The 23538-nt window shown below is 36.6% G+C and overlaps 1 protein-coding gene across 3 annotated transcripts in view; it reads left to right on the forward strand.

Moving 5' to 3' along the window:
- The window catches only part of MAP3K5 (mitogen-activated protein kinase kinase kinase 5), a 192477-nt gene that overhangs the window by 41829 nt on the left and 127110 nt on the right, over positions 1 to 23538 (forward strand). The window contains exon 1 of one of the 3 annotated variants that reach the window (XM_036903699.2): positions 9124 to 12179. The exons of the other annotated variants lie outside the window; for them this stretch is intronic. The gene's annotated coding sequence lies outside the window, so the exon portion shown is untranslated. Of the gene's footprint in view, positions 1 to 9123; positions 12180 to 23538 lie in introns of those variants that run through there. 3 annotated transcript variants of the gene reach the window in all.

Consider the following 23538-nt stretch of genomic DNA (forward strand, 5'->3'; position numbering starts at 1 on the left):
TACAGTAAATGGTAGTATATGACCCCTTTCTGCGTCGTGTTCTGTTCATTTGTTTACACAATATATTTTGGAGATAAAAAATGAATTTAGATACAAAATTATTTTAAGTTTCTGATGCTCCTCCAAATGTTTCAGGAACCTATTTCTGTCTTTCCAACACTGCTGCTACTCCCTCGTTGAAACATCCTTATCTAACACCTGGACCTCCTGTCTATTTCTCTGCTTGGACCCAAGCCTCCTTCCAGGCTGTGCTCTGCACAGCAGTCAGTATGATCCTCTATAAACTGAAGTGTCATACACAGACTTCCAAGAATCAATCCAGGTTTCAGCAAGATCAACCTAATTTCAGTTAGTACTTTAGAATGTAACTACAAAACCACTGCATTATGCTGACTATCCTTGAAATTATCTTTATTAAATTATCTGCTATTCAGAGAAGAACAGATAATACATGCCTTTATTGAGCATATCATTACAAAACAGCACACAGAGATTTGACCTCTTTCTCATGTGTGTTCGCCCTTTTTCTCCGTGTATCTCTGGAAAAGATTGAGCAAACAAGCAATAAAAACATGCGGAATGCCTGCTGAAAGACAGATGGAGGCACTGGCAGGAGCCAAGCTCATGAATGAAGGGATTTTATTTTCAAAGACCACCTTGTGATTTTCATAGTTAGGACTGCAGGTGTGCAGGGAGTCATGGCATCTCTGTGCACCCAGCCCAGAGCACAGGGAGAAAGACAGTCAGTGAGAAAGTTCCAGCATCCTCCCTTCCTCCTCACACCACCCAGAGCCCGAGAGCTTGCAGACCTTTCAGTTAACTCTTTGTGTACCTGGATAAAACCTCTGTGCTACGCCACACTGGTGTTATTTCATTACTGAAAAGTGTGTTCATGTGTCGAGGGTGGGAAGCTGAAAATGTTGGGAACTAATTTTCTTCCCCCAAATTGGTTATTGGTGAAAGACATGATTATAATTGTGTTTATCTATTTTAAATAATTTGATATAGGAAAAGGGAAAAGTAGTCATCTATTCAGCCATTGAAAATCACTTGAACTTTTCTAAACAGGATGTCTAACAGATGCTAAGCCTACAATTACATTGCCCCTAAAATAAAAATATTTAATAACTGCCAAGTGTATGACAGCTGCTGCCCTGTCAGCATTCTGAACAGGGAAAATTGGGTTCCATCCAAACTCTGCTTACACTAGTCTTCATTATAATAGCCGCTTATTTTCATTATTATGCAAATGAGTATCTATTGCCAAAATTTCTAAGAAGCACAATAATGGGTCAAAATGCTGAAATAAGCAGTCTGTGCTTTGCTTCTGGACAAGCTGCGTGGTTGATGGATGAGTGAGCATCTTGAGATCAGCTGCCAAGTTTGTGGTTCTCAGCCCTGTTGAAAATTAGAATCACCCTATTCTAAAAATCCTGATGCCCATGCCACACCCCAGATCAAGTGAATCAGCAACCCCAAGTGAGTTATTAGGCTGTGTTTCTCGAGGCTCCTAGGTGATCACAACCTACTGTCCAAGGCTGTGAATCATTCTTTAAATGACTAGGCCCTTTATCGAACCAGGACTCACATGGGTTGGTGAGGGCTGTGGACATTGGGACTGAGTGGGTGGAAGGTGCCTGCTTTGTGCCACTGCACTGGAGCTTCCAGGTTCCAAACTGTAGTGGCATGGACTGGGCACCTGCAGCCGGTACATCCTCAGGATGTCTGTACAAGCTCCATGGCTTCTGCCAAAGGAGCCCTCTTTATAAACTCTGACATCATGAACACAGTCTTGTTTTATCCAGGAGTCTTGGGGTTTTTTTCTTAATAGACTTAATTTTTCGAGCAGTTTTAGGTTCATAGAAAAATTGAGCAAGAAGGTACAGAGATTTCCCATAAACCCCTCGTTCACAAACAAGCACAGCCTCTTCCCCCATCAAAATCCCCCACCAGAGCAGTATGTGAATTGGCACCCTGCACATCAACAAAGTCCATAGTTTACATTAGGGTTCACTGTTAGTATTGCACATTCTGTGTGTTTTAAGAAAAACATAATGACATGTATCTACCAGTATAGTACCATACAGGGTAGTTTTAGTGCTCTAAAAATCCTTACTGCTCTGTCTATTCATGCCTCTTAACTCCCTCCAACCATTAATACTTTAACTCTCTCCAAAACCTGGCTTTTCCAGAATGTCATATAGTTGGAATCATACAGTATATAGCCTTTTCAAATTGGATTCTTTCACTAGAAATATGTGTTTAAGGTTCCTCCATGTCTTTTATTTTTTGTTTATTTGTATTTATTTTTATTTTTGTTATTTTGTTATCATTAATATACAATTACATGAGCAACAATGTGATTACTAGATTCCCCCCATTATCAAGTCCCCACCACGTACCCCATTACAGTCACTGTCCATCAGCGTAGTAAGATGCTACAGAATCATTACTTGTCTTCTCTGTGCTATACTGCCTACCCCGTGCCCCCCCAACTACATTATGTCTGCTAATCATAATGTCCCTTATTCCCCTTCTCTTCCCTTCCCACCCACCCACCCCAGACCCTTTCACTTTGGCAACTATTAGTCCATTCCTGGGTTCTGTGAGTCTGCTGCTGTTTTGTTCCTTCAGTTTTTGCTCTGTTCTTATGCTCCACAGATGAGTGAAATCATTTGATACTTGTCTTTCTCTGCCTGGTTTATTTCACTGAGCATAATACCCTCTAGCTCCATCCATGTTGTTGTAAATGGTAGGATTTGTTTTCTTCTTATGGCTGAATAATATTCCATTGTGTGTATGTACTCCATCTTCTTTATCCATTCATCTACTGATGGACACTTAGGTTGCTTCCATTTCTTGGCTATTGTAAATAGTGCTGCAATAAACATAGGGGTGCATATGTCTTTTTGAAACTGGGCTGCTGCATTCTTAGGGTAAATTCCTAGAAGTGGAATTCCTGGGTCAAATGGTATTTCTATTTTGAGTTTTTTGAGGAACTTCTATACTGCTTTCCACAATGGTTAAACTAATTTACATTCCCACCAGCAGTGTAGGATGGTTCCCCTTTCTCCACATCCTCACCAGCATTTGTTGTTCTTATTCTTTTTTATGTTGGCCATCCTAACTAGTGTGTTGTGGTATCTCATTGTGGTTTTAATTTGCGTTTCCCTGATAATTAGTGATGTGGAGCATCTTTTCATGTGTCTGTTGGCCATCTGAATTTCTTCTTTGTAGAACTGTCTGTTCAGATCCTCCACCCATTTTTAATAGGGTTATTTGCTTTTTGGGTGTTGAGGCATATGAGTTCTTTAATATTTTGGATGTTAATGCCTTGTCAGATATGTCATTTACAAATATATTCTCCCATACTGTAGGATGCCTTTTTGTTCTGCTGATAGTATCCTTTGCTGTACAGAAGCTTTTTAGCATGATGTAATCTCATTTGCTCATTTTTTATTTTGTTTCCCTTCCCTGAGGAGATGCATTCAGGAAAAAGTTGCTCATGTTTATATTCAAGAGATTTTTGCCTATGTTTTCTTCTAAGAGTTTTATCGTTTCATGACTTACATTCAGGTCTTTGATCCATTTTGAGTTTACTTTTGTGTATGGGGTTAGACAATAATCCAGTTTCATTCTCTTACATGTTGCTGTCCAGTTTTGCCAGCACCAGCTGTTGAAGAGGCTCCCCATTTCCCCATTGTATATCCATGGCTCCTTTGTCATATATAATTAACCATATATACTTGGGTTAATATCTGGACTCTCTATTCTGTTCCACTTGTCTATGGGTCTGTTCTTATGCAATTACCAAATTGTCTTGATTACTGTGGCTTCTTAGTAGAGCTTGAAGTCAGGGAGCATAATTCCCCCAACACTTTATTTTTCCTTCTCAGGATTGCTTTGACTATTCGGGATCTTCTGGGGTTCCATATGAATTTTAGAACTATTTGTTCCAGTTTGCTGAAGAATGCTGTTGGTATTTTGATAGGGATTGCATTGAATCTGTAGATTGCTTTAGGCAGAATGGCCATTTTGACAATATTAATACTTCCTATCCATGAGCAAGGGATTTTTCCATTTATTGGTATTTTCTTTTATTTCTCTCATGAGTGTCTTGTAGTTTTTGGAGTACAGGTCCTTCATTTCCTTGGTTAGGTTTATTCCTAGGTATTTTGTTCTTTTTGATGCAACTATGAATGGAATTGTTTTCCTGATTTCTCTTTCTGTTAATTCATCATTAATGTATAGGAATGCACCAGATTTCTGTGGTAATTTTGTATCATGCAACTTTGCTGAATTCATATATTAGATTTCGTAGTTTTGGAGTGGACTCTTTAGGTTTTGTTATGTACAATATCATGTCATCTGCAAATAGGGACAGTTCAACTTCTTCCTTGCCAATCTGGATGCCTTTTATTTCTTTGTGTTATCTGATTGCTGTGGCTAGGACCTCCAGTACTACGTTGAATAAAAGTGCGGAGAGTGGGCATCCTCGTCTTGTTCCCGATCTTAAAGGAAAAGCTTTCAGTTTCTCACCGTTAAGTATAATGTTGGCTGTGGGTTTGTCATATATGGCCTTTATTATGTTGAGGTACTTGCCCTCTATACCCATTTTGTTGAGAGTTTGTATCATGAGTGGATGTTGAATTTTATCAAATGCTTTTTCAGCATCTATGGAAATGATCATGTGGTTTTTGTCCTTCTTTTTGTTGATGTGGTGGATAATGTTGATGGATTTTCAAATATTGTACCATCCTTGCATCCCTGAGATGAATCCCACATCATGGATGATCTTTTTGATGTATTTTTGAATTCAGTTTGCTAATATTTTGTTGAGTATTTTTGCATCTATGTTCATCAGGGATATTAGTCTGTAATTTTCTTTTTTTGTGGTATCTTTGCCTGGTTTTGGTATTAGAGTGATGTTGGCCTCATAGAATGAGTTTGGGTGTATTCCCTCCTCTTCTACTTTTTGTAAAACTTTAAGGAGGATGGGTATTAGGTCTTCACTACATGTTTGATAAAATTCAGCAGTGAAACCATCTGGTCCATGAGTTTTGTTCTTAGGTAGTTCTTTGATTACCAGTTCAGTTTTTTTGCTGATAATTGGTCTATTCTGATTTCTGTTTCTTCCTGGGGAAGCCTTGGAAGATTGTATTTTTCTGGAAAGTTGTCCATTCTAGGTTATCCAGTTTGTTAGCATATAATTTTTCATAGTATTATCTCATAATTCTTTGTGTTTCTACGGTGTCTGTAGTGATTTTTTCCTTTCTCATTTCTGATTCTGCTTATGTTTGTAGACTCTCTTTTTTACTTGATAAGTTTAGCTAGGGGTTTATATGTTTTGTTTATTTTCTCGAAGAACCAGCTCCTGCTTTCATTGATTCTTTCTAGTGTTTTATTCTTCTCGATTTTATTCATTTCTGCTCTAAGCTTTATTATGTCCCTCCTACTGACTTTGGGCTTCACTTGTTCATCCTTTTCTAGTTTCGTTAATTCTAAGTTTAGACTGTTCATTTGGGATTGTTCTTCTTTCCTGAGGTAGGTCTGTGTTGCAATATACCTTCCTGTTAACACAGCCTTCGCTGTGTCCCACAGATTTGCAATGTTGAATTATTGTTGTCATTTGTCTCCATATATTGCTTGATTCCTGTTTTTATTTGGTCATTGAGCTATTGATTATTTAGGGACATGTTATTAAGCCTCCATGTGTTTGTGGGAGGTTCACCCATGTCTTTTCAGAGCTTAATAGCTCATTTCTTTTTAATGCTGAATAATATTCTGTGATCTGGATGTACCACAGTTTATCAGTTCACGTACTAATAGGCATCTTAGTTGCTTCCAAGTTTTGGAAGTTGTGAATAAAGCTGCTATAAACATTGTTGTATGGGTTTCTTGTGCACATAATTTTTTAGTTCCTTTGGGTAAGTGCTAAGGAGCATAATTGCTGGATGGTATGGTAAAAGTATCTTTAGTTTTCTATGAAACTGCCAAACTTCTTCCAATGTAGCTGTACCATTCTGTATTTCCATCAGCAGTGAAGGAGAGTTCCTGTTACTCCATATTCTTACCAGCATTTGGTGTTGTCAGTGTTTTGAGTTATAGCCATTCTAATGGGTATGTAATGGTATCTCCTTGTTTTACCTTGCAATTCCCTAATGACATATGTGTTGAGCATCTTTTCATATACTTACTAGCCATTTATATATCTTCTTTGATGAGGTGTCTATTCAATTTTCTTTGCCTGTTTAATCTGGCTATTCATTTTCTTTGTGCTCTTTGCATATTTGGGGTAACATTCCTTCATCAGATATGTCTTTTACAAATATTTACTCCCAGTCTGTGTCTTGTCTTCTCATTCTCTTAACAGTGTCTTTCACAGAATAGAAAATTTTAATTTTAATGAAATCCAGCTAACCAATTATTTCTTTTATGGATCATATTATATCTAAGGTCATCTAGATTTTCTCCTGTATTATCTTCTAAGGGTTTATAGTTTTGCATTTTACATTTAGGTCTGTGATCCTTTTTAGAGTTAATTTTTGTGATGGTATAAAGTCTGTGTCTAGATTCATTTTTTGCATGTGAATGTCCAGTTCTTCCAGCACTATTTGTTGAAAAGGCTATTTGTTCCATTGCATTGCCTTTGCATTTTTGTTAAAGATCAGTTGACTCTATTTATGTGGATCTATTTCTAGGTCCTGTATTCTGATCATAGGTCAGATCAATAGATTCATTGATCTATTTATCTATTCTTTCACTAATATCACATTGTTTTGTTTGCTATAGCTTTAGAGTGAATCTTAAAGTGAGGTGGTGTCAGTCTTCAACTTTGTTCTTTTCCTTCAATATGGTGTTGGCTATTCTGGGTCTTTTTCCTTTTCATATAACCCTTAAGAGTCAGTTTATCTCCAAAAAAATAATTTGCCAGGATTTTGATAGGGATTTCATTGAATCTTTTGATCAAATTGGAAAGAATTGACATCTTGAAAGTATCGAGTCTTCCTGTCCATGAACATTGAATATCTCTCTATTCATTTAATTATTCTTTAATTTTCATCAGTTTTGTAGTTGTCCTCATATAAATCTTATATATATTTTGTTATATTTATACCTGCATATTTCATTTTGGAGGCCTAATGCAGATTATATTGTGTGTTAAATTTCAAATTCTAATTGTTATTGCTGGCATATAGGAAATTGATTAACTTTAGTGTATTAACCTTGAACCCTGTAACCTGACTATAGTCACTTATAAGTTCTAGGAGGATTTTTTGTCAGTTCTTTCAGGTCTCTATGTAGACAGTTATGTCATCTGCAAACAAAGACACTGTTATTTCTTCATTCCCAATGAGTATACCATTTATTTCCTTTTCATATTACATTAGCTAGGACTTCTAGTGCAGTGTTGAAAAGGAGTGATGAGAGGGCACAGCTTTGCCTTGTTTCTGATCTTAGCAGGAGTGCTTCCAGTTTCTCACCATTAAGTATGATGTTAGCTGTAGCTGTAGGTTTTTGTATGCTTGTACACTGATTTTTAGTATCTGGATTCAACAATAAATTATGAATGTTGTATTCAAGCTAACCCCAGATTTAAAGTTAGAAATTAGAAGTGGTTATAATTGGAATATTATATATAGAGTAAGTGCAGTTTTGCCCCCATACTCTATAGATGTCTGCATGTATATATTATAAGTGTATAGAGAAAAGCTTAGAAGGAAATAAAACAAAATGGTAAGTATGCATGTGGTAACTTTTAATAATAGGTCATTTTAATATATTAATAATCTACCTCTCTGATTGTAAAGACTAGATATACTGTATTTTTGAGAGTCGGTAAAATTTTAATTTTTCTTACTCAGCTGGGTAGAGTTTTATTGCTTCATAAATTTAGTGAAGAGGGTCACACTACTGGGTTCATGTTAATAGTCCTTTTAGTTTTAACCAAGACAGCCTTATTTGTAGAAAAGCAATTGTATATATTATAATGAGATGTGAAGAGATTTAGTTGGAAGTCAACATGAAGAAGTAAATAGTGGCTTCAGGAGTGAAAAACATTCACCATTTTAATTTAACTCTAATTTCTAAGAAAGGTAAAAAATATAGACTGTTTTTTCAGAGTGATAGGGTACAAATAAATGGCCAAAAATTGTTCCTTTGTTAATCAGCATTCAAGTTCCTTTTCACAAGTCTGGTTTGTTTATGACAATAGGCATAAAAGGAAGACCTGGACAGTTTAAAAAAATGTTTTGTATCATACTTTTTCTAGAAGCAAGCTAACATAAAAACCAATTCAAGAATCAGAGTAAAAATAACATTTGGATTGATAGTGGTAAGATTATGATTGGTGGAATTTTAGGTAATTTTTCTGTTCCTTTTTGTTTGTTTGTTTTCATTATTTCAATCTTGGTCTTAAAGAAATCACATGGGAGTAGAAATGGCTGGGGAGAATATAATCTTTCACAGTTGGTTGCTTGGTTTAAACCAGTTCCCAAGAGCAGTTGGGACTTTTAGTCTGCGACTCAGGAGACAGACACATGGTCTGCTGTAAAACCAGCTCTGGCTTGTTCATGTCTAAAAGAAACTTGACCCTGGCATGGGTATTTTCAGTCAGAAATGTAAGTAAACAGCAGAAACATGAGAGGACAAATATAAGCCCTTGGTAGAGAATGTAGATTCCAAAAAAGGAAAACCAAGATTAAAGGTAAAAGAAGGGCAAGGTAAAAAGAGGGAAACACTCACACACACAGAGAAAATGTCTAAAATAAAGGTCGAAAATCCCAGCAAAATGAAATACATTTCACTGGGAGGAGCAAGAGGCTAGAGTTCACAGGCTGTCTGGTCCTACTCTATGCCATTTATAAAATTTCTCCATTTCCTTGGCTTGGGAGATTTGGAAAAAGCAGCTCATGTCTGAAAGTAATTTGAGGCATATCCAGGGCTGAGGTTTCATCTGGTGAAAGCCCCGAGGCTAAGCTTAATGGGGTGGTAGCAGCCAAGGGGGGTTCTCACTCAGGTATTTGGCAGCTACGTCCCCCTGCTGCCACTGCCCTTGGAAGGTGACAACTCAGTGGAGCAGGAACGCCCCATTGCTCAGGGAGACAGAGTGAAGGGGACCTCTGCTAGAAATGGGACAGTAGACATGATCTGGGATGATTTGAAGCAAACCAGGATTCAGCTGGTTTGTATTCAGCTGACCCTTCCAGCACCTTCTGAGGGCCTTGCTGTTATCTGTCCTAGTCTGTCTCGTTCAAACCCCAAAACAGTAACTAGGTAGAGATTGTCTCCATATGGTCTAGGGCTTTTCTTGAGGATGTTAACTAGAGGTTTTGTCAAACAGTGAAAGGATCTGTTGAGAAGAGTGAAGCTCATTTTAGGGGTTTCATATCTGTTTGTCAAGCCAAAGTATAGAAAACTATCCATAAATTATTCACATGCTCTGTGGTGGGATAAGGTATGAAGGAACCTCCCAATCTGTGGCCCACTTTCTAGTAATGGCTCATACTTAGTAAGGGCTCACTGCTGTTCAGTCCTTTCTGTGATAGGGACTACTGTTATTCTCATTTGATGAATGAGGAAACAGGGCTGAGGGAAGGGAGGGTTTCTGGCCCAGGCCCCAGTAATGTTCACTGCACAGCCAAGTGCAGATTGTAGCCAGCTACGCTCTGCTTGGTGGAAGGGACACCTGGGTTTGTGTGATGCCCAGGTAGTACTGACTCCAGATGGGCCCCATTTATTTCAGTCACCCTTTATTTCTGTACTTCCTGCAGGTCTCATGATTTTGTAAGGGGAGCCCCATCAACTGATCAGTGTTCATGGTTGTATCTTTCCTAAAGCCCTGCATTTTATCATCATCACACTTACCACAGATTGCATTTGTTTTTGTATGATTGTCTTGTTGTACCCCCATAAGATCATAAGCATCCTGAGGGCAAGGACTCTGTGTGTCTCACCTTTGTATCCCTGGGCCTGGCATGTAGTAGGGATTTAATTACTGAGTGAACTGATGGCCCCACTGGTCACTTGGTGCATTCAAGCTGATGTGACTACAGGTCACTGTGACTCCAATGGCAGCTTGCTCCAAGTACAGGTATACATGCTGCCTACTCTACTCACTGTAATTGTAGTCCTTTAGCTCTGTTGCTGACTGTTAATATGTGTATAGAAATCAATGTTGAGAATTCAGGAGATATATAGCTCTCCTTGAATTGAGTTAATTTTATTAATGCCTTTGGCAAATGTACACTTTGTGCTCCTCACCACCTATGAATACTCTTCAGTGGCTGTGGTGATGTCTTGTGGACATACCTTTTGGACCCAGCACTACCTAGAAGACGCTCTTCTGTTATTCAGAACCCTTTTTCATCTGTTGGATTTGTGTCTGTCTGCCTGTCCTTCAGCAGTGTGAATTAAAAGTTGTCTCTACTATCAAATGCTTCCTCTACAGAGTTTTCTGTTCAACTGTTAGGCACCTTCTTATTTTAGTGCACAGACAAGCAGACTATAGCTGTAGGATTGTGAGGGGACATGGGAGGAGGCATAGTTATAAAAAGGATAGGGAGCTGAAACTCCCCTTGGACCCAGGAGTGAGGGAGGTAGATAGCATGGGTGTCCCAGTGACATGTCACAGAGGAGGATGCATTTAATAATGCAACTTGGAATGTGTTAAGGCACATGCCAAGTGAAATCTGTCTCTTCCTAGTAAGAAAATAGTTTTTACTGAAAAGAGTTCCAAGAAAACCCCAATTGTTTTATTTATTTCTTTGCTAGTAAACTTCCTGCAGGAAGACCAGATAGACAAGAGTGATAACCTTTCCTCATTCAAAGGGAAATCGTGCACATGTCCATTTGTAGGTGGTGGAGCAATTTTTCTGGCAGAGAGAAACTCCTATGTTATGCAATCACAGAGCAGCCAGAAGTGCCCTTCTTTCTTAGCCTGTGTGTCCTGGAAGGTTACCAGTTCTCAAAGCTTGGTTTGAAGCTGTTGCTCTACAGTGCCCTCTTCGAGACCCTCATCAGAATTAATCACTCCGTGTTCTGTGCTTCCATGGAACATTTACATATATTTCATTTGACCCTGGACTTCTGCAGCTCACATGCGCTTGAAGATTATAAGCTCATCAAAGGGCTGATGCTGATTTCTTTGACTCCTTTCAGTACCTTTCATAGAATAGATAATAAATGCTTGTTAAAATAAACAAGTGTGAGAGCAGAGTACAGGAAGCTGTGATGCCTGGGCCTGAAGCAAGGTTAAGATTCCCGAGTCCCCAGTGTAGTGGTAAGAAGCTATTGAGAGGCTCTAAGGCAGGCATCACTTAGTAGGTAATGCATGGAAGGAGGTCACCATGTCCCTCAGTCCTGGTCTATTGTGGGATCTATGGAACAGGCCTATTTTCCTCATTGGAGGCTGCTAAGGGGGTCTTTTCTTCCCTATCTTCAACCTAATGTGTCTGGCCTTTGAAATGTACTGATAGCCCTTTTTTTCTAAGTGATGTTTCAATAAACCACATTAATCTGTCACATTTAAACAAACCTTAACTTTCTAAGATAATTAAGTGAACTCCTTAAGGCCGACACTTAATTTTAGTTGGAAGAAAAAAAAAGGACCCAGACTATTTCATTACAGTCAGTTAAGGTCAGCCACCTAAGTCTGTCAGCAATAAAAGGATTCTTTGACAATGAATAGTTTAAATTCTACTCACTTTCTTAAAGGATCATCCTCAGGAAAGAAGTTTTAACCCTCCCCTTCTTTCCCCTGCAAAATGAATTGTTGAACTCAAATGGAATGTTGAACTCAACGTCTGCTGTGGAATGAAATCATCACTGGCAGAAGCATATTGACACATCTGTTGTGTTAAACAGAATTACAGATATTCTTAAGGATGTAGAAATTTGAACAAAAAGAGTGCCCATTTTGACTAGATGCGGATTACTCATTAGGTGCTAGAAGTGACTTTGAGAGAGTACAAAGAAAGGAAAGGCAGGGCGTCTTTTAGGGACGAGTGGTAGTTGATGAATTCCAACTCCGAGGCATCCTTGTTGAAGAATCCTGGAGCGCTGTGGAGGTCCTGGGCACTCACCCACGCTTTGCAGATCCAAACGCGTTTATGAGTATAAGAAATGACGGTCATAAATTCGAGAAGGAAAACCCCTTTCAGACTGGCCTGCTTATTAGGGTGAGTAAGGTGAGTAACGCTTTCTGCCAAACAAGTAGTATGCAAGCTGGGTTTCTTTCATTTTACTGCCTATATTCTTTCTAAGGCCAGGACAGTGTGGTCTTTATTGTTTGCAGTTAAATTGCTTATTGCATGAAGAATAACACTCTTTTATAAAGACTGTATATTGTGTGGTGCCATACACTGGCTAGTTCACTTTTCCTCCTTTTTTTTTTTTGACATAGGACCTAATTACTGTGCTACATTTTTAATCTCTGAAAGATAAAGGTTCCTTCCACAAGCTCTTATCACACTTAAAATCATCTTATCAAAAATTATTTTGTCACACAAAATTATCACACATGAAATAACACTTATTCATCAAAACTCCTGTCAGTTTTCAAGTTTTCTCGTGAATGTCATCATTTTTAAGTTTGTCTTTGTTAGAATCCAAGTAAAGTCCATACATTGCAATTGACAACATCCCATAAGTCTCTTTTAATATCTATTTTTTCCCATCATCTCTTCCCCGACCCTGTAATGTTCTGTTAGAAACCTAGGTCATTTTTCCTGTTAGAATGTTCCATAGTCTGAATTTTGTTGGCTGTATCCCTGTGTTGCACTGTTATAATAAAACTATTATTGTTTATGTAGATATAACAGACATACATTATAGCTATTTCTCTAGGCAGAGTGACAAAAACCTCCTCTTCACCAGAACTTCAAACATGAAATTTCCACAGCCATTTCTGCTACATGCCATTTGCCATCAGACCATTCTCCAGTGTTACCTGGCCACTTTCTGCTGTCTCTGTGTGGATAAACTGTAAAGATATAAAACAATTAGGGAAGAATATGTCACCCAGGATGCACATCTGTGAGAAACAATCAGATTTCCTTCGAAAATTATCACAAATCAATTCTTATAACCTTACACCACTAACTTGACACAAGTGCCAGTTAGGTGAGGCAGGTTATCGGTTCCTGTTGGCGGAGGACACTTGTGTAAGATTCTTACAGATACAAAGGGCTGCACTGTGTGCTTGGGAGCATCACTGAAGGAGAAGCACAGATGGCTAATATGATTTCATCAAAGTTAAATATGAGAGACCTGAAAAACTAGGCAGCATGCACCTGAACCCCAACAAACACTAGAGTAAAACTTTAAAAAAGCCCATTCAAAGTTTTCATGAGTAGCTCTTTCAGTATCTAATGAAAATTGATTACTTAAGGACAAAAATTTATTACATTAAAATGAGTTTATATAGAGATAAATTAATGGTTACAGACTCTTAAACTCAGATACTTTCAGGAAATATAATAATTCAGGGAGAAAAATAGTTTGCAATGGTAATATAGAAATTTTTACCATCAAAGCTGCCTCATATCCCATTTCTGCTTAATAATTAATAATAAATAAATAGATATTTCTGCTTAATAATAAACTTAAGTTAATTTTGACTTATACTTTTCTTATATTATATACTCTTTGTAGATCATTGACCAGGACTATCATTATTGCCATAACATTACTCAATAAATTCTTAAGGTAAAAACTGGATTCTATCTTAACTTGGAAAGAGAATAATACTTTTTGATGTAGGACCTGTTTATATGTGTTTAGTAAGCAAAAGTATGTAAAGGGACCAGCGAAATGTATGTGGCCCGGAAATTGTCACTTTATAAAGCACTTTCTATGCACCAAAGATATAAATTGTAATTTATCTATTTCCTTGTGCCTTGATATGATGGACTCACTTGTAGACTGAATCTAGTTGAGAGTATTTACAGGGCTCCCTAATAACACTTAGCAAGCCACCATCAACATGCTGGGTGCTGGGAATTCTTCTCTAATAGGAGGGAAGTGTTGTTAGTTGTCCTGGTCTTCCTTGTGACCAATACTCATTGGTAAGATTGAGATTTTAATGTCTGGTTAAGGCTTTTGCCTATGGCCAGTAAGCCGACTTAAACTGAAATCTATTCTCTTTATTTTCCTTCTTTTCATCATATGCTCCTTTACTTTCATCTTCAGCAGATAGAAGTAAGGAAAAAGTAGAGTTTGTGGTTCTCCTAAGGCTTGGGTTCACATCTACTGTTGCTGTAATAGCGTTCTTACAAACGCTAATATAAAATCCTTTTAATGAAGAAGTGTTTTGGGGGTCACACCTTCTGAGAGCAGAGGTAATGCTGCCCACGGGCTTGTTCCCAGGAACGTCCACAGGATGCAGGCTTATCCCTGCTGCCCCTGGGCTGGGCTTTCCTCTCTGTTGGCCACCAGCACCTAGCTCTGTCTGAAAAGGGTCTCCAACTAAATTGAAGGATCTCATTATTCTTCCTTCCACTTCATTAATTTCTTGGTCTTTGCCATGTCTTACTTTCCTTCTTTTCACCATTAAAGTATCCCTTCTTTTATCTAAGGTTGACTTTTCTCCTCCGCCATCTATCCTTACCCATCTGTCTCATCTGAGAACATAGAGACTGGCTCCATTAATTTAGCCACCCACCCCTTTAAAATCTTAATCTTTCTATTAATATTCAATACACCACCCTAAAAGTTAAGACCTTCAGATCTTTCTATACTATTAAAGTATTGTCTGATCTTTTAGCTTCCTTCTTGAATGTAAAAATCCCTACTATGGATCATGGTAAATGTTATTCCTCTTCCTTTCTCTGCCAGTTTTCTGGGGAATCATCCGGGCTCATTACCTCCATTTCCTTACCTTTTATTTGGCACCTTTAGCTCTGCAGCACTCACCTTCCTTATCATGTGACTTCTTTACAATCCCTGTGGTTGGCTGAAAAATGACCCTCAACCCCTGCTGCAATATCCATGTCAAAACTCTGGAACCTGTGAATGCTGCCTTATTTGGTAAAAGGGTCTTTGTATGATATGATTAAATTAAAGATCTTGAGGTGATCCTGGATTATTTGGATGGCCCCTAAATGCTATCACAAGTGTATTTGTAACAGAGAGGCAGAGGGCAAACACTACACTACAGGCAAACATATCACAAGCCAAGGAATGTAAAAACTGTAAAAACCTGTTAGACTGTGGAAAAACAGATTCTTCTCTGGTGCCTCTGGAGGTAGCACAGCGCTGACCCTGTTGACACCTTGATTTTGGACATGTGGCCTCCAAAACAGTGGGAGAATAAATTTCTGTTGTAAGGGACCAAGTATATGGTACTTTGTTATAATGGCCACAGGAAAGTAAGCACAGTCCTCTCTTAATATTGTTGGCAAAACTGTTGGCCAGAGATGAGTTAATTGTCACAAAGTGAATGTGTCTGAGTAGCCAGCACTCAGATCAAGAAGTTGAGCCTTACAGCTTTCCAAGCAACCTCCTGAGTTCAGCCACTTCCTCTCTCCACCAGAGTATCCACTATTTTGACTTTTTTTTAGCCTCATGGAAACGGAATCATGTAGTACTCTTTTGTATCTGGGTATTTTCTTTGAACAATCTATTTGTGAGATTCATCTCCATTGTCATATGTGGTTGTAGATTTTTATTCTCATTGCTGTCTAGGATCTGTTTTCTCTGTATTGAACACTTCAGTTCATCTGCATGATGGTTTACAAATAGTTGTGTTATGAACATTCATTACTGATATTTTAGAGAACATATATCTGTGTTTCTACTGGATATATGAGGAAGGGATTTCCTGAGTCATAGATGCCTTCTCATTTCCTTATATACTAATCTAAGTTGATAATCTCATCTACACCTGCTGCTTTAACTATCACCATCACTGGGGCTCTTAAATCTCTCTGATTCTGATCTCTGCTGAGATTCAAAATAACAGCTGTCAGTTGGGTACACACACACAAACATAAAAGGTTTAGTGTGTCCCAGTCCAAACTCAAATTCCTACCAAAAAAAAAAAAAATAGTTCTTCCTCTTGTATCACTTATTGCATTAATGGCAAGTTCTTAATTTTAATCATTCTGGTTTGAAACAGATTCATCTTTAATTCATTTTTTGATTATCCTGCATGCATCAAATCCTGAAAGCCATGTTGTCTCTAGGGACATGTCTTCAGGGGCATCCTCTCCCTTGAATGGCTCCTAACTGGTCTCCTAGCTTCTAGTCTGTTTAGTCTGTTATTTGTGCACAAAGTGTAGGTTTTTCTTCCCCAAACCTTGATCCTGCCACACCTCTTCTCAAAACTCATGGACATGATGGATCACCATTGATTATAGAGTCAAGTCAAAAATCTTCATGTTGGCTTTCTATGCCTTATAATTTGAATTCAACATCAGTTCTATGAGTACTTGAGATATATATTAGCATTGTCTTCAGTAACATTTTCATGATAAAGTACTCAATGGGCTTCCTATGAACACTTCTTGTAATGGTTCCATATAATAACCATATATTGAGAGTTTGCTGTGCCTAGCACACATGTAATCCATCCAACAGCTTTGTGTGATAAATCCCTGTGTTTTATCCCCAATTTACAGTTGAGGAAACTGAAGCTCAGAGAATTGGATGAATTGTCCAAGGTCATCCATCCAAAAACATAATAAGGATTAAAACATGGGAGTCATAAAACAGCTTGTCTGTCGTGTGCATGTTTATCACCCCTCTCAAAGCCTCTGAAGATGAAGAGGTTTCCCTTCAGCTTTTCACTTCCCCTGTGTGCTTTTCTAAGCCATCTCTTGGGAGAGCTGTTGTTCTGGCCACGCTGGGATGGACACCTCCTGTTGATGTGTGCTGTTTTCTCCCTCACGGCAGCTTTAGTTTTTGTAACATCAGTCTTGTCTCATTCTTTAGCTTCTTTCTCTCCCTGTTTCTCCTCCCCATTTCCCCCTCCTCTCTTAACCCTCTCTGGGCTTCTCCTTTTTCTCCTCCCCCTTCCCCCATCCTTTTGTAGGTGCAGTGGCTCTCAGCATTATTAAGGGCCATCTTCTGGAGGCACAAAATGTCCTTCTGTTCACTCATTTTTCAGGTTAAAAAAATTTAGCACCTCAGTGTAATCATCAAATAAGCAAATTAGGGCTGGAGTAGGGACATTATGTACATATTTACTTAGCAATAAAAGAATGATTCATGTTTGAATCACTATGTATACATTTATTGGAGGTTAGTGATGAGGTTATTATGGGCCCAAATCTACTGTCGATGGAACAATGTATCATTATGCACAGTAGGGTTAACCAAATAACATATAAGAAAATAAAGTGATGCTGATGAAGCTAAATGAGTGGTAATTCATAGCAGGAATTTCCAAGCCATGACCGATGTAAGACAATAATAATGATTATTCTTCTGCCTTTCCTGAAAATATTAACAATTTTAACTCAATAGTAGGAGTTTTGCAATTTCCCAACATTATATAGCTGCCAGACTTTAGAAAACTGATTTAGAGTCTTTGAGAGATTTTTACTAGAAAACTACGATGTCTTGAAGTAGTATTTGAGTAATTTACATATTATAATTAGTTGTAAAGAGCCCTTATTCATGCATAATACAGGAAAATCAATGGAAATGCAGGTTATACTTCCCTTAAAAATTGAAGAAGGGATGAGCATTTGAGGTTTTAGTGTCATTTTTTGGGGGGATCTCCCTTGGTTCACCCATTGAGAATCCTACTGGAAATTGACTTAGTTTTCTACTGAAGTTTACTTCATTCTCTGACCAAGAACCAGGCATCATTTCTTTCCTTGGCTTCTCCAACACTGCCCTTGATGTGATAGGGCTTCTGTTTTTTTGTCTGCTCTTTGAGGCGCTCTGCTTTCTTATTCCCCTGCCAGCTGATGCCTCATTCATATAGGCTTCATCATCCACCCCCCCCCAGCACCAGCCTCTTAGGTCTCTGAGTGTCACCATCCGTACTTCCTTAGCACCGGCCACATTCTACCCTGTATTAGTATCTGCCAACTCATGCTTCTGTCCCACAAGAGAAGGCAAAAACCATACCTAGTTATTTTTTTCTTTTAGCTTTAATAACATCAGATAAAACCTTTTATATAGTAAGCACTTGGGATATTAGTTGAATTAAACTGGCACTAATGGGTCATCTTGGGGATTAATCCATCATGACTAAATGGGTAGTTCTGTGTGATAACATGGAAAGTTTCCATTGATGATGAAATTGTGAAGTATCTTTGGAGATGACAGTATAAGTGAGATCACTATTGGGCTCTTGCTTTGTCATCAGTGATCTGATACCTAAGGAAAACCATTGCATAGATAAAAAGTAACTGAATATTAGTGTTGGCCCTTCAACTCTGATTTTTGTAAATAGCATCAGTTCATAGGAAATATTTAACTAGCAGATATGGTATTATTAAGGAAAAATGAAATAAAAATAAAAACACAGACCATGAACTACTTGCCACTTAAGTGACCAAAATGCAATTAGGTACAACAGTTTTTATATTATTGCCCTAAAAATTCATTATGCCTAAATTAACTACTGGTTAACCTAATTTTATGCTCTATTTAGCATTAACTCAGTTGGAACAAGGAAAGAAACTACAGCCTACATAAAAATGTAAGAGATTTCCGTGTCTATCTATATTCTTCAATGGACTGACTTAGTCTTAAAATTTGAAATGTGGCAGTTTCACTCACAATATTACCACAAAAAGTCAGACAATTATTAGATGCATTTAGTTCTGAAATACATGACAGAAACATATGCTTTGGTCCCCAAATCTTTTTTTTGCCTCTTGTTCGTGTTCTGATCTTGGGACCTTCCATATCCTGTAAGCATAGGGTGTGGCACAGTTAAGAATTAAGAGCATGGCCTCTCTAGCCAAACTGCCTGTGTTTGAATCCTTCAAAGGATGAAAATGGTGCCACGACTTATAGCTGATTTGGGGCAGATCACTTACATTCTCTGCTTCAGTGTCCTGAAATAACAGCATTACCCTCCACCAAGGGGATATTGTGAGGATTAAGTGAGTTAATATTTGTAAAGCATATAGTGCATGATGCTTCATAATTAATGAATATGAGTTTGTGAAAAAAGTGTAATTAAAGTAGATAAACCATACCTCATATAAGTGGGTTTCAAGAATTGCAGAGTACCAGATGTTTAATTTATTATAATTACATAATCTTTTGCACTTTTTGCATGTTTTAGGATCATTTCATAAAGAAGATAATTCTCACCTATTTGTATTACTACTTTTGAGATGATATCCATCAGAGTCAGAAGGTAGCCAGCCATAAGATAACATTTTCATTAGTTAGATAATGAAATATTACTGTTTAAAAAATGCTGTGTTACTGGAAGTCCTAGCCAGTATAACATGGCAGAACCAAACAAAACTATTGAAGACATACAGATTGGAAAAGAAGAAATAAGACCATTTATAATTGCATATGATGTGACTGCCCATGTAGAAAAATCCCAAAGCATGTACAGAAAAAAGAAAAGCTCCTGGAACTAGTGGGCTTATCAGTGTCTCTGGATACAAGGTCAGTATATAAAAATTAACTGTACTTTTATGTACTAGCAATTAAATTTATATACTAGACTTGGAATTTAAAAGAGTACCCTCTACAACCAAAACAATGAGACAGGTATAAATTTAACATGATATATGTAGTAACTGTATGTTGAAAATTATAAAATATTGATGAAAGAAATAAAAAAAGACCTAAGTAAATGGAGAGATATGCCATATTCATGGATTGAAAGATTCAGTATTGGTAAGATGTCAGTTCTCCCCAAAGTGATTTATAGATTTGACACATTTCCAGTAAAAACGCCAAGAGGATTTTTTTGTATTATCAACTGATATCTTCAGGTAGCAAATTATTCTAAAACTTATACAGGAAAGCAAATAGTACAACTAAAATAGCTAAAACAGCTTTGAAAACAAAGGAATAGAGTTGGAGGACTCACAGTGCTTGATTTCATTACCTACCATAAAGTTACAATGGTCAAAACAGTATATATATAGTATCGGCAAAAGGTAGATATACAGATCAATGGAGTCGAATAGAAAATCCAAAAATGGACACACAGAAATGTAGCCAGTTCATGTTTTACAAAGAGGCAGAGGGAATTCAGTAGAGAAAGGAGTCTTTACAATGACTATGAACTTTGACCCATAACCCACATCATTTACAAAAATTAACTCAAAATGGATCATAGACCTAAATGTAAATGTAAAGCTATAAAACATCTAGAAGAAAACATAGGAGAAAACTTTTGTGACCTTCGGTTAGGTAAAGACTTTTTTTAGATACCACATCTAGAGCATAAACCATAAAAGAGAAAATTGATACATTGCACTTAAAGTTAGAAATTTCTGGTCTTCCAAAGACACTGTTAAAAGAATGAAAAAACAAGTCACAAACTGGGAGGAAATGTTTGCAAGTCACATATCTGACAGAGGAAAAAGTATCCAGATATATAAAGAACACAGAAACCTCAACAATATAAAAACAAACCCAACAATTTTAAAAAATGGGCACAAACTTTGACCACTTCAAGGAAGATGAAAGAGTAAATTTTATTTTATGGAAATAAAAAATAAATTTAGGAAAGAAAACAAATAGAACATATCACTCATCTGAATCTAAAGTAAAATAAAAGGTCAGTCTTTTTCTGAGTTATCATACTGTGTTATAATATTTTTAAATTACAGTATTTTAAAATTTAAATTGTGTTTAGCATCCAAAAAATGGATCTATAATGTTCCTGCTTAGATGTTGATATCTAATGACTATATGCCTTATTTTGCTTGTACCCTTTATTTTAGATGTCTAGTTTCTCATTTAATCAGAAAGCCTCCTGCAATGTTTTAATTTTGCTTTAGTATAATATTCCACAAATCAGGTCTCTGGAAATAACCCATTTTTCCACCTCTTGTCACTATTTTAACTTAGCTAATATTTTTCTTTGCATGTCTCATTTATTTTTCATCAGCAACTGTTTTATTTGGTTTCTTTCAGCCCCATTTTACTCCATCTCTTGATTTTAAAGCAGTGTGACTGATGAGTGGCTGGCATCTGTGGGAGGAGGAAGCAGTGTGGGTGCAGCAGCAGATGGGGTGTGTGGGATGCAGTGACTCATTTTTCTCATGTGTTGATTTTTGATGTAGAAATGTTAAGGACCCCAAAAGAAAACTCTTTATTTGTACTAAGGAGTCCTTAAGTAATTTTTAGCCTTGAAAAAAATCTTTAGAAACTCTTTTGACCTGTCTTCCCACTTCAGAATTGTACTAAATATTCTGTTTTCAGTCTCCATTTCATCTGATTTATTTCTCCTTCACAGAATGTGAATTTTAATTTCACATTCATTAGAGAAGCATCAAACAGCTTCCTAAGAGTCTGCATTATTTTTGTGCACAACACTTTCATTTTACATTCAGCCACACAGGTCTTTAGTGTTGTTCTTTTTATATTTTTGTTGGTTCCTACATTATAAAAGTAATCAAAATTCATAACAGAAATACTTTTTAAATATAAAAGGCATAAAGAAGAAAAAATAATCCATATTCCTATTACATAACTATTATCATAGTTTACATTTTGGTGTACAACTTTCCAGACATTTTTATTCACATATGTATATATATATAAAATATGTATATATACATACACATCATATTTTATTTGCTGTAGTTTGTAATGTATTATATTTTAATATTTTTTCCTTATAGTTTGTACTTATTGCCATTGCTATATATTATTCTGTAATATAGTTTTCAATGGTTATATGCCATTATTTAAATTTATCTATCTATTTCCCTATTGATTGATATTTAGGCATTTTCCATTTTTATCATAGAAATATATTTCAGTCTACACACCTACAGGTGAATCCACGACATTTATAGGAATTTTCTCAGGGTAAATTCTTAGGAATAACATTATTATGTCAAAAGTGTGCCTAATTTTAAGGATTTAAGTCTCCTAGAAAGTTTACACTTCTCAGCATGTAAGAGTGTCATTTCTCAGCATCTTCATTGGGCATTTTGAAATATCTTTGGTCACTTGTTAGGAAAAAAAATAGCAGCTCATAGTTGACTTAATAAGCATTTATTAGTAGTGAGATATAGAATTTTTTTGTATGTTTTTTAAATATTTTATTCTTTTGTGAATTTTCCTATTTCCATAGGCTAATTTTCTGTTGTAATGTTTTTAGGTTGCTTACTTGTTTTAAATTGACCAGAAGGGATGAATTATAAAGACACTAAACTTTCATCTGTCACATATTACACATTTTTAACGAATTAACATCATCTGTTAAATTTGTCATAAGTTATATTAATAGTTTCATTTTAATTGTGAAGGGAATCTGTTTTACCATTATATTTTCCAAATGCTTATTATGACTATAAAAGAAGCTCTTGGTTTTCATAATAATTTTGCATCTTAACACCCTATGAAATTGTATAATTACTTGTAATAGTTACTTAATTAATTCTGTTGGGATTTTTTTTGTTGACAACCATAGCATTTGTGAGTAATGATAATTTTGTATTTTAATGTATACAGTTATACCTCCTTAGGTTGTTAAATCTTAGTGCATTAGCTAGGATTTTCAGAAAGCCCACGAGTAATGGGAATATCTGACAGCCTTGGTTTTTTCCTGATTTTCATGGGAATACCTATAAGCACAAAGTTGGGAGTTGGTATGAAATACATACATTATTCTTCATGTTAAAGAAGTGCCCTTATAATTTTAGTTTGCAATTATTTTTAAGAAGAAATTGGTTTGGAATTTTAATTAAAGCACTTGGGGAATCTGTGGAGATGCTGATGATTTTTTCCATTGAGCCATCCTTGCATTCCCATAATAAATTTTAAGTTCATGATCTGGTCTTCTCATAATATAATGCTTATTGCATTTTGTTCACTATTCTTTCATATTTTATCTATGTATGTAAATGAGTTTGGAACTGATCTGAATTTCATTTTTGTGACTTTATTTTCAAATTTTGGTATCAGGTTCATTCTATCTTAATATTAGTCATCCCTGAGCATTGGAAGAATGTATGTTTGTGGTTATAGTCTCCTTCTTAGCCATAATATTCTATTTCTTCTCTTTTTCTCAATTACACTTGCTAGGGACTTGCTAGATATTAATTGATTAATCAATTAGTTAACACGCAGCTCTGGATTAATAAACAATCTTACCTATTTGCTTTTTAAAATCTCATCTTGCATTTATCACTTATTGCTGCTTCCTATGGATCTGCTTCTGGAATCTTAGGTAACTTGTTTTAATGCTGAAATTTAACAGAGAACATTAGCCCTAGTTTCCCACCATTGCAGACTCTCCTTGATTACCAATAAATATATGATCTCCTTCTTGTTAAAAAAAAAGCCAGTTTGCTGCATTTTATAAAACCACTTCCAGGTAGAACCGCAAATTCAAAATTCAGTGGTAAATGAAGAGGGAAAGTCCCTATC

Source organism: Manis pentadactyla, chromosome 12, assembly GCF_030020395.1.
Source record: "Manis pentadactyla isolate mManPen7 chromosome 12, mManPen7.hap1, whole genome shotgun sequence".
Lineage (NCBI taxonomy): Eukaryota > Metazoa > Chordata > Mammalia > Pholidota > Manidae > Manis > Manis pentadactyla.